Source organism: Physeter macrocephalus, chromosome 1, assembly GCF_002837175.3.
Source record: "Physeter macrocephalus isolate SW-GA chromosome 1, ASM283717v5, whole genome shotgun sequence".
NCBI lineage: Eukaryota > Metazoa > Chordata > Mammalia > Artiodactyla > Physeteridae > Physeter > Physeter macrocephalus.
In genome coordinates this window covers 22,287,105-22,306,327 of record NC_041214.2, presented here as the reverse complement: position 1 = coordinate 22,306,327, position 19,223 = coordinate 22,287,105, and positions in this window count along the sequence as shown.

The window sequence follows — 19,223 nt, the reverse complement described above, 5'->3', positions numbered from 1 at the left end:
GGACCAGGGATCGAACCCGTGTCCCCTGCATTGGCAGGCAGATTCTTAACCACTGCGCCACCAGGGGAGCCCCAGAGAAGCCCCAGAATATACTTTCTTTTTTTTTTTTGTGGTATGCGGGCCTCCCCCCGCTGCGGCCTCTCCCGTTGCGGAGCACAGGCTCCGGACGCGCAGGCTCAGCGGCCATGGCTCACGGGCCCAGCCGCTCCGCGGCATGTGGGATCCTCCCAGACCGGGGCGCGAACCCGGTTCCCCTGCATCGGCAGGCGGACGCGCAACCACTGCGCCACCAGGGAAGCCCCAGAATATACTTTCTTAATAGAGAATGATGACTAAAATATCCAGGAAGAAATCATTTTGTACAAAATAGTGACCAAAAACTCTCATGATCTTTTAGTTTTTCCAATTACAATAGAAACATTTTTTCTTTATAAACATGCATACATTATAGAAACATGTAAAAGAATACAAATACTCATAAAAATAAAATTTATATATAATACATAGAGCATTATCTTTGTATATATTAGTATTTATGGTTATTTATAAAAATGGTATCCTACAACATATATTACTGAAATACAAGTGATATGTCCTATATATACAAAAACTGTATATACCATACAGTAGAGAGTAGAAACAAAAGAACAAATTGAAGCAAAGTACAAATTGATATTTTTATTTGTTTTAGTTTTAATTTATAATGTACTTTGGACATGTCTATGTTAAAACATTTAGAGCTACCTAATAGTTTTAACTACATAATATTTCATGTGTGGATATACCACATATTGTGTGACCAAATCCTATTCAATGGATGTAAAATTGTTTCCAATTTTTTAATATTACAAAAAATCCTACTGTGAACAACTTTGAACACAGATTTTTTCTTGCCCACTTGGAAGCATGTTTTGTAGGATAAATTCCAATAATAAAGTGAACATTTAAAAATGTCAGTAGATAGTAACTAGACTTATCATGGTGATCATTTTGAAATGTACAGAAATATCAAATCACTATGTTGTGTACGAGGAACTAACTTAGTCTTGTAGGTCAATTATACTTCAAAAACAAGCAAACAAATTCAGTGAAAGATCAGACTTGTGATCACCACATGTGGAGAGGGTGGGGAGTAAGAAGAGGGGGAATTGGATGAAGGAAATAAAAAGGTACCCACTTCCACTTATAAAATAATAAGTACTAGGGATATAATGTACAGCATGACAAACATAATTAACACTGCTGTACATCATATAGGGAAGTTGTTAAGAATAAATCTTGAGTTTTTATCGCAAGTAAAAAACATTTTTTTTCTATTTCTTCAGTTTTGTATCTATATGAGATGATGGATGTTCACTAAATTTATTGTGGTAATCATTTCATGATATATGTAAATCAAATCATTATGCTGCACACATTAAACTTATACGATGCTGTATGTCAATTATATCTCTATAAAACTAGAAAAAATGTTAATACACATTATCATAAAATCATTTTACCAATTCCTATTTCCACTTAGAATGGGTAAGGATATATTTTCTTGGTGACATCATCAATACCACCTAGTATCATCAGACTTTCAAAATTAGAACAACAGATAAAATGTTCTATTTTAATTTGAATTTCTCTGATAATTAGTGTGGTTAGCATCTTTATTTGGCTTATTATTTGCATTTCTCTTGCTGTGCATTCACACTCTTTATCCTCAAACTGGGTTGTTGATTTTGAAAATCATTTATGAATGTTGTAGGTATATTAGCAATTTTCTTCATCTCATTTGTATCTGTTTTTCTTTTTTCCTCCCACATGCAAAGGTTTAAAAACAAACATGTATTTACTTAATGGGCTCTAGTTTTTATATCATGCTTATAAACACCTTCCTAATTCCCTTGTATACACATATTCACCCAGGTTTTCTTCTAGTACTTTTAGGTTATATTTAAATTAGTAAGTCATGTAGACTATATTTGGGAGTTAAGATTGAAGAAAAATTCCAGCTTTATTATTAATTTTCCCAAATAAGTATCTTGTCCAAGTATGATCTATTAAATATTCCTCCTTATTGCCACTCTCTGATTTAAAATGCCAGCTTCCCTTTTATTCTTTCATTAACCTGTCTGGTTCTGGGTCTATGCCATTGTCTGTGTGTGTGTGTGTGTGTGTGTGTGTGTGTGTTTCCACCATCATGATTTAATTAAGGGAGCATATTCATTGTAGAGAATAAATGCCAGCTTCCCTTTTATTCTTTCATTAACCTGTCTGGTTCTGGGTCTATGCCATTGTCTGTGTGTGTGTGTGTGTGTGTGTGTGTGTTTCCACCATCATGATTTAATTAAGGGAGCATATTCATTGTAGAGAATACACTGATGATTGTAAATGTGACTCATTACAGCCTTAACATTTTTGAAGCACCAAAGCACAAAGATGTCAATTATATATCGAAACTACAGGTACAAAACAAGTACATGTATTTTCCATGCTCTAAAATTGAGTACACACTGTACTGTCATAGGGTAGGGGTTTACCGATGAAGACCTGACAGTAAAGTACTCAAGATTGAGGTACCAAAATATAAAATAGGCGTTTATAAAAACAAGTTTGACAATAGCAGAGAGGACCCTTTTCATTTCTGAGCAAAAGTGCATTTCATGATACATACTCTCTCCTAAAATGAATAAACCGGTCACTTGAGAATGCTCTGTTTATTTCCTCTATTATACTACAACATTCTCCATGTCTTCGGAAAAAAAAATATTGTGCGGGAACTGTGGGATAAGCATGCATGTGGATGGAACAGCACAACTGCACTGGTTCTTACGGCTCACTTCTAGATAAAGAGAAAGTGTTATTAATTAGTAGGGCCCAGTCTTAGCCAATATTCAGTTTGGAAAGACACTGGGGTAAGATCAGAATAACCTGAAATTCCAAGTTCTAGAATTGATGATTTTATATGCCATTGTATTAGGCTTCTTTTTTTTTTCTTTTTTAAAAACATTTTTATTGGAGAATAGTTCATCTACAATGTTGTTTCTACTGTACAGCAAAGTGAATTGGCCACACATACATACATATGAACTCTTCTTTACATTCCCCTCCCACACAGGTCATTCTAGAGTACTGAGAAGAGCTCCCCGAGCTACACAGCAGGTCCCTATCAGTTATCTACCCTTACACATAGTAGTATGTATATGTCAATCCCAATCTCGCAACCCATCCCCTCCGACAGCCCCACCCCACCCCCCTCGCCAGCAACTACAAGTTTGCCCTCCACATCTGTGACTCTACCTCTGTTCTGCAAACAAGTTCTAGTCAGACTTCTTCAGTCATTAATTACAACTCAATTCAAATAGGCTGGAACATATACACACTACTACACATAAAACAGATAACAAGGACCTACAGTGTAGCACAGGGAACTATACTCAATATTTTGTAATAACATATATATATATATAACTTTGCTGTACACCTGAAGCCAACAAAACATTGTAAATCAACTACACTTTAATTAGAAAACTCAAAAAAAACCTAAAAAAATAGGCTGAAGAACTTTATTTATTAAGAATTAATAATGATATATAATAAAGAAAATAATCAAGAACTAATAATGTATCAAGAAAAAGAATTATTTCTGACTGATACACATAACTGTTGATTAAGATTAAATGTAGTTATCCAGTTTACTAAATTTTCTTAATTTTTCAAATAGCTTTTCAGTTGTTTCATTTGGATATTCAAGGAATACAACCATATTATGCGTAAAGGTGGTTTTTGCATCTTCTTTTTCCAATCAGAGTAATGTGTTCTACCTAATTTGCTTGGCTGTACAATTCACAGTATTATCACATTGATTGTGTGACGGTGAACATTCTTGTCCTTTTCAAATTTTTTTTTTTTTAAAGAAGATGTTGCGGGTAGGAGTTTATTAATTAATTTATTTTTGCTGTGTTGGGTCTTCGTTTCTGGGCTTCGTTTCAAGGTCTATCTCTAGTTGTGGCATGCGGGGGCCACTCTTCACAGCGGTGCGCGGGCCTCTCACTATCGCGGCCTCTCTTGTTGCGGAGCACAGGCTCCAAATGCGCAGGCTCAGTAGTCGTGGCTCACGGGCCTAGTTGCTCCGCAGCATGTGGGATCCTCCCAGACCAGGGCTCGAACCCGTGTCCCCTGCATTAGCAGGCAGATTCTCAACCACTGAGCCACCAGGGAAGCCCCATCCTTTTTAGCTCGACCCCGTGTCCCCTGCATTAGCAGGCAGATTCTCAACCACTGAGCCACCAGGGAAGCCCCATCCTTTTTAAATTTGATGGAGATGATAGTAATGTTTTACCATTAAACATAATGTCAGAACAACAGAAGATTATCTGTATATTCCTATCAGAGAGACGTGCAACTTAAAATACTGATTTATAACGCTTTAAGTAGGTGAGGTGAACCTAGTACACACATCTTTTCTTCACCTGGACCTGTTTAGGTGGCTCCAATTTTAAATATGTGATATAAAATTTAAAACTCAATGCAGGTTCTCAGTAAAGGTAAACAAAGAGGGAGAATATAAAATTAAGAGAAAACCTAAGTCTAGAAATATAAGTTTTATTTTACATGTAAGTGCATCCCGATATAATTACATCTCTCCAGTTTGCTGAATGCTAAAGTGATAGATGGGTTCTTCCTGTAACCCCCGCCCGTCAGGCCCGTCAAGAAGTGAATACAACCTTTTTACCTGCGAGTCGACCTGACTCGGTTCCCTAGAGCTACGCGGAGGGAACACCCGCCGGAGACCCCAGCTGAGTCTCACCCGGCGGGACCCGGCCTGCGGGACAGAAACGCGCGGGAAGCGGGTGGCGGGCGGCCCCGGGCGCCTGGAGGCGGTAGGCGCGCCAGGAGACGCGGGAAAGGGGCGCAGCGCGGCCAGGCAGCGCAGCCCGCTCTCCGGGGCGCGCTTCTGCGTGGGCACGACGGTCTCCCCAACACAGACTCCGTCGGGGGACCACGGCCGCCATCAGATCCAAGGGACCCCGACCCCTACTCAGCGCCGGACACCGTTCCCTCCCGGGAGCCCCGAAACTTCGGGAACCACCTGAGGATGTGGCGCGGGACGGCCTCCGGCCTCGGGCCTCTCCTCGCGGCTCCCGCGACCCGGCTCTCCGCCCGCCCGGCCCCACTCACCTCCCGGCCCGCCGTCCGCTCGGCACTCGCGACGCCAGGACTGGGAGTCTGAGTTTATCCGGGGAGGAAAGAGAAAGGGACGGGGCCGGGAAAGGGAGAAGGAAGAGGAGGATTTTCAAATTAAAACCAAATAGAGCCCCGCCGGGCAGGGGTCGGGGGTCGGGGGCGTGGCCACGCGGGCGGGGACCCAACCCCGGGCGCCGTCTCCCTGCCCCGTCCCGCCCCGCCCTGCGCTGGTTGCTCCGCCGCCGCTGAAGCCGGCTTTCAAGTAAAAAATACAGCGGACAGAAAAAGAGGGAAAACTAGTTTTCACCGCTCACATGTGAGGTGAAGAAAAAGATAAAAGCAACTCGACGGTTGCCTCTAATCCTAACGGCACTTTCTAGAGCCTGTGAGGCAGGGCTTCGTGGCAGAGATTAAAGAGCCCAGAAAGGAAAAGAAGACACTTTTCGTAAGAGCCCTGTTAATTTGCACCTGTCAGTCCCTCGGATGCTTGGCTTGGAGAATTGGCCTTGGCGATGCAATGCTGGCTGGAAACACTGGGGCGCGGGGGCCCGGGCATTTGTTTTCCTTTCCACAGGATTGGAGGAGGCCAGTTTGATGTTGGAGGGAGGGAGGAAGGAGTGCCAGGAAAGAGAGGTGCGGGAGCTGGGTTGCCTGTGTTTTCTGGCATTGGGAGAACAATACCATGTGTTAATTACTGTTGTTAGGCACAAGTATTGTTTTCAGACTCCTGAGGTTCAGGTTTGTGGTCCGTGGGGAGGAACGTAATTCACTTGTCGCTGTTGGGTCAGCGTGCCCTGAGTGTAGTAAAGCCAATCTACTGACTTGGGGTCGTGGTGAAGGAAGGTGCAATGTTTATTGCCGGGCGCCAAGCAAGCAGTCTAGGCAGCTAGTGCTTAAAAGACCTGAACTCCCTGATGGCTTTCAGGCAAAGGTTTTTAAAGCCAGGGTGAAGGAGGCAGGTTGTGGCCTGAGCCATCAGCTGGTGGACATTCTAATGATTGGTTGGTTGTGAGGTAATCGAGTCACCATCATCAACCTCCTGCTTCCCATAAGTCTGGGGCCTGAGTGTTTGTGGGCAGCATACAGTTTATTTCTTCCCCCTGGTGGCGGTTTCAGTATCTGCAAACACAGCTCAAAGGATATGGCTCAGAATATTATGTATGGCCCTTGAGGAGGAACTAAAGGTCCTTGACTTTGTTTAATGGCTAAACTATTATAGGATTATTTTGTCTTGCTTGACTGTTTTCCTTTCTTTCTGCATTTTCTCACTTCTCTGATTAAATTTATTCTTTGGAACTCAGTGAAGACCTAGGAGGCTAAAGTTTTTCTACAGACAAGAGGCAGGTGGAGAACTTTGGGTGGGGGAGGTCTGTCCCACGAAGGCCCCATAGAGTCCTGCTTGGTTACTCACTGGAAGGATCAGGACAGCAACTGGAAGACTCTAGAGGTCCCAGACCTCTAGATTAAGCAGTCAAAACTGGACAAAAATAGATTAAGGTCTGAAGAGTACTTTGCAGTGCCCCAGTATGGGAGAAGTTTGGATAGGGGAAAGCATATGGGAGTGGAGTTCTGCAATTTTCCATCTTCCTTTGTATGCATGCTATTTGTCAGTATGTCTGTGAGAATAAATTTTAAAAATCATACTGTATTTTTCCTTAGAAATTGCACAGGACATTTTCCTTTTTCTTTTAAAAAATTTTTTTTATTGAACAGGACGTTTTTCGAATGTAAAAATAGTGTGTTAAAATGTAAAACAAAGAAACAGGCACCAAAGCTATGACCAGTTAAACTCAAGTGTTTCTCAAAGTCAGGATCTAATGATGTTCCAGCCTCTAATCCTAACGGCACTTTCTAGAGCCTGTGAGGCAGGGCTTCGTGGCAGAGATTAAAGAGCCCAGAAAGGAAAAGAAGACACTTTTCGTAAGAGCCCTGTTAATTTGCACCTGTCAGTCCCTCGGATGCTTGGCTTGGAGAATTGGCCTTGGCGATGCAATGCTGGCTGGAAACACTGGGGCGCGGGGGCCCGGGCATTTGTTTTCCTTTCCACAGGATTGGAGGAGGCCAGTTTGATGTTGGAGGGAGGGAGGAAGGAGTGCCAGGAAAGAGAGGTGCGGGAGCTGGGTTGCCTGTGTTTTCTGGCATTGGGAGAACAATACCATGTGTTAATTACTGTTGTTAGGCACAAGTATTGTTTTCAGACTCCTGAGGTTCAGGTTTGTGGTCCGTGGGGAGGAACGTAATTCACTTGTCGCTGTTGGGTCAGCGTGCCCTGAGTGTAGTAAAGCCAATCTACTGACTTGGGGTCGTGGTGAAGGAAGGTGCAATGTTTATTGCCGGGCGCCAAGCAAGCAGTCTAGGCAGCTAGTGCTTAAAAGACCTGAACTCCCTGATGGCTTTCAGGCAAAGGTTTTTAAAGCCAGGGTGAAGGAGGCAGGTTGTGGCCTGAGCCATCAGCTGGTGGACATTCTAATGATTGGTTGGTTGTGAGGTAATCGAGTCACCATCATCAACCTCCTGCTTCCCATAAGTCTGGGGCCTGAGTGTTTGTGGGCAGCATACAGTTTATTTCTTCCCCCTGGTGGCGGTTTCAGTATCTGCAAACACAGCTCAAAGGATATGGCTCAGAATATTATGTATGGCCCTTGAGGAGGAACTAAAGGTCCTTGACTTTGTTTAATGGCTAAACTATTATAGGATTATTTTGTCTTGCTTGACTGTTTTCCTTTCTTTCTGCATTTTCTCACTTCTCTGATTAAATTTATTCTTTGGAACTCAGTGAAGACCTAGGAGGCTAAAGTTTTTCTACAGACAAGAGGCAGGTGGAGAACTTTGGGTGGGGGAGGTCTGTCCCACGAAGGCCCCATAGAGTCCTGCTTGGTTACTCACTGGAAGGATCAGGACAGCAACTGGAAGACTCTAGAGGTCCCAGACCTCTAGATTAAGCAGTCAAAACTGGACAAAAATAGATTAAGGTCTGAAGAGTACTTTGCAGTGCCCCAGTATGGGAGAAGTTTGGATAGGGGAAAGCATATGGGAGTGGAGTTCTGCAATTTTCCATCTTCCTTTGTATGCATGCTATTTGTCAGTATGTCTGTGAGAATAAATTTTAAAAATCATACTGTATTTTTCCTTAGAAATTGCACAGGACATTTTCCTTTTTCTTTTAAAAAATTTTTTTTATTGAACAGGACGTTTTTCGAATGTAAAAATAGTGTGTTAAAATGTAAAACAAAGAAACAGGCACCAAAGCTATGACCAGTTAAACTCAAGTGTTTCTCAAAGTCAGGATCTAATGATGTTCCAACTTGAATAAGTCACGTGATAACAACTGCATCTTTTTTGTTTTAAGTATTTGTTTCCACTTGTCTTGATGTTCTTAGCTGCATCTTTGTGTGTTGTTATTTTTAACCAGTTGCTCTTATGTTGTCACTGTCCACTTAGAGTTAATGTTATGTCACTTTGTACAAAATTTAAAAATTTGCAACAGTATGTTTAAGTTTCTCAATCCTTTATGTCATTGTTGTCACATATTGTACGTGGAATATGATATAAATTTCACGTACATTGTTATAACTTTGGCATAGAGTCAGTTCTCTTTTATAGGTATTAAGAGAAGGGAAAAAAGAAGATAGATCTTATACTTACCCACATATACACAAGTCCATGTGTATTTTATTCTTTCTTGGACATTGGAGTTTCATATAGTGTCACCTCTCCTTGGGCTAAAGAATTTCCTTTTGGATATCTTAAAGTGCAGATCTGCTTGCAGTAAGTTCTCTCAGCTTTTATTAATCTGAAAATATATTTATTTTGCTTTCATTTTTGAGCTTCATCTTTACTAAATATAGAATTGTGGATTGACAGTGTTTTATTTTATTTCCACACATTTTAAAGATAGTATCCCTTTGATTTCCATTTTTATCTGTTGTCGAGTAGGCTGTCATTGTTTTTAAGATATCTTTATATCTTTGGCTTTCTTGCAGTTAGTCTAAAATATGTGGTTTTCTTTGTGTCTTTCTTGCTTGGAGTTCTCTGAGCTTTGTAGATATGTCAGCTGATTTTTTCCCCAAAATATGGTTATATTTCAGCCAGTTTTCTTTTAAACTTCTTCTCTGTTCCATTCTTTACCTTATTTCCAGGAAGCCAACTGAATATATGCCAGAACTCTAGATAGTGTCCCACAGATCACTGAGGATTTATTTGTATTTTCTTTCTTTTATTCTTTTCTTAGAACTGGATATTTTCTTTGAATCTCTCTTTAAGCTTTGACCTTTATTTCAATCTTCTGTTAAGCCTCTCCAGTGATTTTTCCATTTCAGGTGTTACACTTTTCAGTTCTGTTCTTTCTGTTTGGTTCTTTATTGCATCTTCTGTGTCTCTGTTGAGATTCCCCATATGTTTCTTCATTACAGCCATCTTTTTAAGTTCTCAAACATTTATGAAAACTTGTACAATCCTTATCTGTTCATTCCATATCTGATTCATCTTGAGTCTATTTCTATGGATTCTTTTTATTTTTTTAGACAAGCGGTCATAATTTCCTGTAACTTATGAGGTATAATTGACTCATCTGCATGATGAAATACTGTTTGGCGCTAAAGAAAGTTTATATGTACTGTTATGGAACAATTTTAAGTACCTTCCCTCTTGCTGCCAACACCCTCCACCCCACCCCCACACCCCCAAATAAAAAAGAAGAAAACCAGGAGGCAGAGAAAAGGAATAGGGAAAGTAGATAGATAGGTACATAGATAAGTGATAGATCAATAAATACTTATCTATGCACTGAAACATTTACCAGAACATAGTACAATAAAATAGGTGATTGATTCTAAGGAGATCACTGGGAATAGAGAGATAATTTTCACTCTATGTCCTTATGTATTTTTTTTTCAGTGTGATCTCAACTATGAAATACTTTTAATATTTATACATTGAATAAAAAAGACTGGAAGAAAATGCACCAAACATGTAACTGCAGTTATCTCTGTATAGTGGGATAACAAGATACTGAATTTTTTACTATTTGGAAATTTTCAAATTTTCCAAGAAATTAGTATTTATAAATCAGAAAACTAGTGAAAAAATTAAACTTAAATGTTAAACTGCTTCACAACTACCAATGGATTATTAAGGAGGTACTAGGTGAGTAAATTGGCTTGAGGCATGGCTACGTGGCCTTTTTCACCTCAATGAAAAATATGTCCAAGAAAATTTTATTGCAAATTCATAACAGTTTTGTATCATTAATGTTGGAAACTTTAGTTAAGTCCTACCCCCAGAAACTTCAGTAGCTAATATCCAATCTTAATATACAGAAAATGCCAACTTTTCATCAAAAATTTAATGCTATCTTTTTTTTTTTTTTTTTTTTTTTGTGGTATGCGGGCCTCCCTCTGTTGTGGCCTCTCCCGTTGCGGAGCACAGGCTCCGGACGCGCAGGCTCAGCGGCCATGGCTCATGGGCCCAGCCGCTCCGCGGCATGCGGGATCCTCCCAGACCGGGGCGCGAACCCGGTTCCCCTGCATCGGCAGGCGGACGCGCAACCACTGCGCCACCAGGGAAGCCCCTTAATGCTATCTTAATTGTCTTAAATGTTCTTGTTCTCAGAGGCTGGTCTGAACCAAGCGTATAATTTAAAAATCCAGCCTTCAGAATAGTTTCAATTAAAGAAGATTATTTGAAATAATAAATTTTAAGCAATTAAGAGGTGAGATTTTCTTTTGGTTCATTAGTCTCTTACATTTTAATTTCCAAATAAGTTTTTAAAACATTTAACTGTTAAGTAACTATTGACAGTTCTGTTATTTCAGGAAGATGCAGAATGCAGCATACAGCAAGCATTTATTAAGAATCTACTGTGTTCCATACATTGTGCTAGGAGTGTGGGCAAGAGGAGGAAAAGGGATTCTGAAAGGTGGTTGGATATAAATCCAGCCACCTTTCAGGTCAGTTCTAATTAATCCTCTGCAACAGAAATTTGCCAAGAAGTTTCTTTCATACTGTACCATCAGTTTAAAAGTACTTAACCTAAGTATTTGTGTAGCTGTCAACATTTTTTTCTATATATTTAGCTTTATCAATGGGAGCAATGAAGAAAAAGGGGAGAGACATAGCACCAAGCATAAATGCTCAAATTTCTTCTTAAATGTACAGATCTCAACTTTATCAGGAAGATTTGTTCTCACCAAAGTTTGGTAATTTCTCTAGTACTCACAAACCAAAGAATGTTCTGACAAAAATGACAAAAGCTACAAAACATGTGCTCAAAGGAGAAAGAAAATCCAGTTGGTCCATGCTGCCTAAAATTGCAGCTTTCCAAAACTCTAGGGGAAGATGGGAACCATTTTATGACAAATTAGGAATCTGCCTTACATTTTTATGGGAAGGTAAAAATTTTACAGGAAGATTTTAAGGTTTTTAATTTAAAAACTTTTAAGGCAGATTGGGAATCTGCCTTACATTTCACAGGTGGGTAAAAATTCCTACCTGACCTTATATCCCTGAATATGATTTCAAATGAATGCATTTTTCTTATAAGGCACTACACCCAGTCTCTCCAGATATAAGAATCTTGTCAAGTAACTTAATGGTTAAGAGACTAAGGATCACCACATATGCCAGAAAAAGACTTTGTTAGACAAAAAAGAGAAGCCAGATATGGAGCCTATTAACTCCTAGGGTGATGGCACTGTGCCTCAGTCAGATTGCCTGGGATTACATGCTTCGAACTGTCTAACAATACAATTCTTTTAGGCTAGAAACTCCTTGAGAGATTGTGTAATTCATCTTTGTATTGCCTGGCTTACCGCTAGCCTCTAATAAATAGAATGCTTGGCTGTTTACCGTGTTCAGTAAATGTTGGGAAATAGGAAAGGCTACAGAATGACAATATACATTAGTATTTTTAAATGACCACACCTTCTACAGAAGGATTTTAATTGCAGAAATCAACTCGTAACACCACAGCCAGCCAAACACACACACACACACACACACACACACACACACACACACACACACACACACATCCAGACTAGAAATTCTTCAGACTTCAACCCTCACTAAAAAACTATCTTTTCTTAACACACATCCTTATGTATTTTTAACAGCTTTATTTAGATATAACTCATTCATTTAAAGTGAACAATTCAATTGCTTTTAATACATCTGCAGTGTTGTACAACCCATCACCACAAGCAATTTTATAACATTTCATTACCCTCAAAAGAAACTCTACACTGCTTACCTTTCACCCCACAACCATTCCCCCCTTCCTCCACTCCCCCACTCCTAGGCAACTGCTAATCTACTTTCTGTCTCTATGGATTTGCCTAGTCTGGACTTTTTACATAAATGGGATCAAACAATATGTGGTCCTTTGTGACTGGCTTCTTTCACTTAATATGATTTCAAGGTCATGTTCAGTACTTCATTTCTTTTTATTGTCAAATATTCCACTGTATGCCTATATCACATTTATCCATTCATAGACTTAATTTTTTTCTACCACTTGCATGTATTATCTTTCAAAAAAATACTATTGAAACCCAAATAGTGTGATGGCTTTTGTAATTATATTTTTAATAATAATAATGAGTAAATTGCTAATATATGGAATTTTGCAAGCTTTTAAATATTAAAAGCTGAATGCTGCAATGAATATTTAGATACATATACCTTTTATCAAATGTGTGAGTCTAAGTATAATGGTTAATTTTATGTGTCATCTTGATTGGCAATGGGGTGCCCAGATTAAACATTATTTCTGGGTGTGTTTTGTGAGAGTGTTTCCAGATGAGAATAGCACTTGAATTGATGAACTCAGCAAAATAAATTGCCCTCTTCAATGTGGATGGGCATCATCTAATCCATTGAGGGCCTGAGTAGAATAAAAGGTGGAGGAAGGAAGAATGTGCCCTTTTTTTCCTGCCTCACTACTTAAGCTAGGACATCTCATCTTGTCCTGCCCTCAGACTGGGTTTTATAGCATCATCTCCCTGGTTCCCAAGCCTTTGGGCTCAGACTAAATTACACTACCAGCTTTCCCTGTGTCTTCACCTTGCACACAGAAAATCATGGGACTTCTCAGCTTCCATAATCATGTGACTCATAATAAGTCAGTCTCTATCTCTCTCTCTCTTTCACATACTGAACACACATACTGTTGGTTCTTTTTCTAGAGAACCCTGACTAATAAAGTATTTATAGGATAAGTTTCTGATATATAGGATAAGTTGAGTGAAATGCAATTGTATTGACTTATAATTTAATTCATTTCATCTTTTATTCATTCATATATGCACATAATGACAACTACATATATCAGAAGTGAGTTTCAACAGCTATCTCTATTAGCTTAAGATAGTTTTATCATTACTTATTCCTCTAGGAGCAGAAATAAAGACAGCCCAGTAAGTTGCCCTGAGCAGGCAAAAATTTGACCTTTCTTCAAAGTAATATGCTTCAAATATTTTCCAGCACTTTTTAGTGGGCTTGGGTAGAAACTGATTTTAAATCACTTCTAACTTACCTTCTGAACAGTTTGTTAAAACTGTCTAGTTTGAAGAAAATTATAGAAACATTTTTTTCACTGCTTCATAATTGTTATTCTCCTTTCCATTTCTTGAACCAGAAATTTTCTTCAGAGTCAGAAGTTTTACAACTTGAACGATATAGGAGATCACTTATTCCTTTTAAAGCGTGCATCATGTCTTATTTGGGTTTGTATTTCAGCTAGACCATAACTATATCTAATAATAGAAATTTATTGATGATGTCAGCAAAAGGAAATGCTATATTTCACTATAATTGTGGTCAACTTTTTCACCACCTTACCCTACATTTGACAAATCCATTCCATGTATAGGCTTTCCCCAGATGACTTCCCAGCTATCCCTCTCCTAATCTAGTGTTTACCCTCAGAATAAAGCGTAGGCTTAGATATTCCTAAAATGATATTCTGTTCTGCAGATTGTGTTTCTAAATATGGTCTTTTTTTTTTTTTTTTTTTTTGTGGTATGCGGGCCTCACACTGTTGTGGCCTCTCCCGTTGCGGAGCACAGGCTCCGCACGTGCAGGCTCAGCGGCCATGACTCACGGGCCCAGCCGCTCCACGGCCTGTGGGATCTTCCCGGACCGGGGCACGAACCCGTGTCCCCTGCATCGGCAGGCGGATTCTCAACCACTGCGCTACCAGGGAAGCCCTAAATATGGTCTTTATATTTAGATTTTAAATAGAGCCTGGAATGCTTTATTTCATACACATTGTTATTTCACCTATGTATGCTCAGAAATACACTGAATAAAATATAAACATGTTACTGTACAGCACAGAACAAGATAACAATTGTTTCAACTGAGTATGCATGGTATTTTGCAAAGAGGAAGAATCTAGAAGTAGAAAACTAAGAGTTGTAGAAGGCTCAGAGTTGAATTTACACAGCTAAAAGTGTCAGCTAGATCTCAGAAGTGGGAAAATTAATAAATTCAGCCTTCAGAGCTCTAATGGAACAAGGACATTGAAGCACATCAAATACCTATTCTGATGTAATTTCATTCACCAGAGATCAATCTTTAGTGTCTACTCTGAGCCATATATTTGGATTTCTTAGACATTAAAGTGAGGATGAATAGTAAAACAGTGCCTCCTTTTGAAAGCACAAACTTAGAATATTTTTCTCAATCTGTGAAAAAAACATGAATAGCAAAAACTGACTCAGTAGCATGTGGTCTCTGTCTTACACCTGTGAAGATCCAAGTTATGGAGGCTCTGGGCTGGGTATAAGTAATACACGTGCTGTAAGTTACTGTTGTTGACGTCTCTATTTCTCTTTGATTCTTTCAACTTCGCTTTGTATATTTTGGGTCTCTTGTTAGGTGCATAAATGTTTGTAACTGTTATATCCACTTGATGGATTGACACTTTTATAATTATAAAATTTCCCCTCTTTATCTGTTAACATTTTGTGTTTTAAAGTTTATTTTGTCTGATAGCATTATTGCCACTCCATCTTTCTTATTTTTGTTGCTATGCTATATTTTTACATTCAGTGCTTTATATCTTGGAGTCTACAGTGTCCCCTTTAGACAGTGTGTGGTTGGATCCTGTTTTTTTCAGTGTGACTACCTCTGCCTTTTGAGTGATTGTTTAATCCATTCACATTTAATGTTATTATCATCATAGTTGAATATTTTTGCCACTTTATTTTGTTTTCTTTTTGCCTTACATCTTCTTTGTTCCTCTGTTCTCCATTACTGTTTTCTTTTGCATTAAGTGAATCTTCTCTTGCATAACATTTGAATAATTGCCGCCCATCTCCCTGATAGCCACCACCTGTTCCCATTCTTAAAGATAAAGCCAGACAGTAGTTAAAATGGTAAGATCAGATATTAGTTAGTAATATACTATTGCAATAGGGAAAAAAGTTCAGCATGACCTTAAGGTTAATTTGTATAGAGGTGACTGGGTGTTTTAAAGGGAGTATGAGGGAGTAGGAAGGGGCCGAGTGGGGACTCAGTAGAGTCAGGGAAGAGAACAATCACAAAAACTGGGAAGAGGGGATTGGTCCATGTGAAACCTCTCTGGGTTTGGTAACCCATGCTTTTTGAAGTTAGGCTCCTACCCTCCCACAGACACTGGAAGTCAGGGCCCCATCTTCCAGTGTTGGCTGGAACAAACAGGCCATTTTTTGACAGCCTTGAGTTTTCTCAGGCAGGCACTCTAAGGGTGGGGGTGGGGTTAGGGCCATCCTAGGGATATGGTCTTGAGCTGTTAGAAATAGTTTTGATGTATGAAAAGAAAAATATAAGAATTGTGATCATTGTTACCTTCTATTTTTCAACCACACCTCAATCTTGCCACACATTGGGGTTAGAGGAAAAAGGAGGAAGGTCACGGAATGGAGAAGCAATGTAAGGATAGCCTGAAAATATTAAACTTCATCTGGCAATATATGGTTGTTTTGTGTCTACAGGACCCGGAGACATGTAGTAGGTGCTTAGAAAGCATTCTAATGAGGATATCTAGTCCTTTATGAATCTTAAAATGTCTTGGAAGTGAAAAACTAATGTAGTTCATAAAAATGTAAACATGGAACTCAATATCATGAAAACAAGTCTCAAGTTAGCATTTAATGTGTTCATTACATTGTATGAAAAAAACGTTGGAATCGATGGGTAACTATTTTACATTGGAGGGGAGATAATGTATTTATATTGGACCAAATAAAATGGAGATACCACCTAATGTCTGATAATTCCACAGAAGCAGGAACACCACAGCTTCGTAAAGGTAAACCCAACAGAGCTTATGACATTCAGCTTAGTTGGAATGAAATGTAACTGTCAGATACATCAAGACATGAAAATGGGGTAAGAAGGGTTTAGTGGAAAGAATATCCAGTTGGGTTCCAGAAAGTCTGTGCTGGTTCTTTCACTATTTTGGAAGATATTTGAGTGAAGCAAAACATAGTGTATGATACATATCTGGCTCTAAATTATTTGTAGAATGAAAGAATGACTCCAAGTAGGAAGTAATGGATATCTTGCTTGGAGAATAAGTTGCTGCAAAATAAACAACCAAGTCACATTAATTCAGAGTATAAATTATCCAAGTAAAAAGAACCAAAACAAGTTGTTTCATTTCTTTTATTTTCTTTCTTGGTTTATTCTTGATATCGATATTTTTAATGACAATAAAATTGCATTTTTATATATTGAAAAAGCCCCCCCCCAAAAAAGATATAGAGATTTAAGTTCCAGTTTTACCTTGGGCAAGACACTGAATCTTTATTCTTATCTATTATTGGCATAATTATGCCAAACCTCATGTTTCAAACAATCTTTGTGAAGATTAATTTAGAGAAAAGTCTGCAAGTCCTATGAGGGCAGCTTCTTCAAATCTGTGTCCAGGGATTAATACAGTCCAGCATAGTAGGTGATTAATAAGTACTTGCTGAATATTTCACAATTGAATAGTTATATAAATGAAAGCTTTTTAAAGTAACATTGGAAAGAACACTTGTGTTTTGGATCTTTCTAGCTTGCCAGCTTCATTATTTCTGTGTCTTACTTGTTTTGATTACCTGGTCATCATTTCTGACAATCAACAATTTCTGAAAAATTTTTGAACACAATATTTTTCCTCCAGTGGAAGAATACATTAAAATCTTTCTTTTCTACAAATTTTGGACTTGTTCTAGGCTATGAAAACAGTTAATCTGTCCGTCTATAAGAAGACTAAAGACTTCTTCATCGTCAATGCTTACTTCCCTAGCTCTTAGAACAATTGTATTGTAAACAAATTGTAAACAAATACAGGTTTGCAGAAACCCATAAAGTTTCTGATGCATTAAAATTGCATCAAAAGAAATTTCAGCTCCTGAAAAAATCAGGTCAGAGCTAAGAGAGGGGGAAAAATGAGATTAATTCTGGGGTATAAAGCATTAGAAGGAGGCAATAAAACAAAATACCAAAATCAAAAAGCTAAGGTATTTATGCTAAAGAATTTCCGGAGAAAAGTAAAATGGTGCATGACCCCACTGTTGAGTTCTAAACAATCTTAAGAACTGAGAGAACAAATTTCCTTTGTTGTTTTTTTTATGGCAGATTCAAGAGAATTGAAATATACTGTCAACAACCAACTAAACAAAATGTACAGCAACCATATTTCAAGAAAGAACTGTTAACAGTGAGACTGATTTTGAGGTATAACCCGTTTGTGGTGAAAGTTGTTAAGTTATGCAGTTGGACAAATGCAGGTCAGAGAGCACCTTGAGGAAGTACCTGGTGTCTGTGTTAACATGAGAAAAATGAACAAACTCATTAAAGAATGGAGGCATGGTGTTTTTTTAATTGTTTGGATTAAGGAAATGTTGGATTGACTGACTATGCCTATATGATTATCTTTAGGACCAAGAAAATTGATGGACCTAGACACAGTCTGAACTATGTGACGATGCGCTTCACACATATAACTTCCTTCCTCAGCAGGGGCAGAAGAATGGTAACAAAGCTGGGTGAAACAATACTATTCCTTTCTACTTCGGATGTATAGAATTCTGGAACAAGTTAAACAGAAGGAATTTATAAAAATAAGATAAAAAGAAATTGTGTCAAAACTGATTAAATCCTCTAGTGTATGTGTATCACAAAGTTAGAGCAAATGCCAGAAGAAAAATGTGAAAGCCTCATCAAATAATGAAATAGATAAAAATTTGGCCGAAATCTTGAAAGGGAAAAAAGAAGCCAAAAGAAGTTTTCAAGCAAATCTAACAAGATCAACACTTGGAAGGTGGTTCTTTTCGAATTAAAAAAAAAAAAGGTAAATTTAAAAATAAATTTCTGATGTTCATTTTCCCCTAGAGTGCACTCTATGACAGTGTGTGTGCTTCCCATATAGAGGGCACATAAGCACTGTTGGCATTGGTCTCTGGAAGAAACCTGGGAAATATTGTATTGTCTTATACTTGTGGAGAAAGTAGAAGTAAATTGTTGGGGGAAGAGTCTTGAATTCTCTCATCTATGTTGAAATTGCACAGGAATGTTCTGAAGGAAGGAGAATAAAAATATTCAAAACTGAAAAATAACAACTAGACAAGGATGATGCAAAGAATGGAGGATAGAAGGAAGAATAGATTAAGGATCCCATATATACCAAATATGTTTAAACAAAGAGGTATACAAACACTTTGCTATTAAAGCATTTGAATCAGATGAAATATAATATGTGAATATATTTTGGAAGTGTATTGAACGTAGACAAATTTGGACTTCTCACAGAATAATCTGAAGCTGAATCCTCTGTTGAACTAATAAAAACCAAAGAAAATGTTTATTTTCTCCTTGTATTTACCTCTTGGTTTTCTCTCCCCTCATTTAACAGTATCTCTAAGATAATGTGTACAGTGCATAAAAAAGCAGATAAAATCTAGACTAAAAATAATATAACACTTTCCCCCACTACTTACTTGCTACAATAGCCAAGTATAGTTAAAAAGCATTTTTGTTAGGATTTTGCCATTAACTTACATTCTGAACTCAAGCAA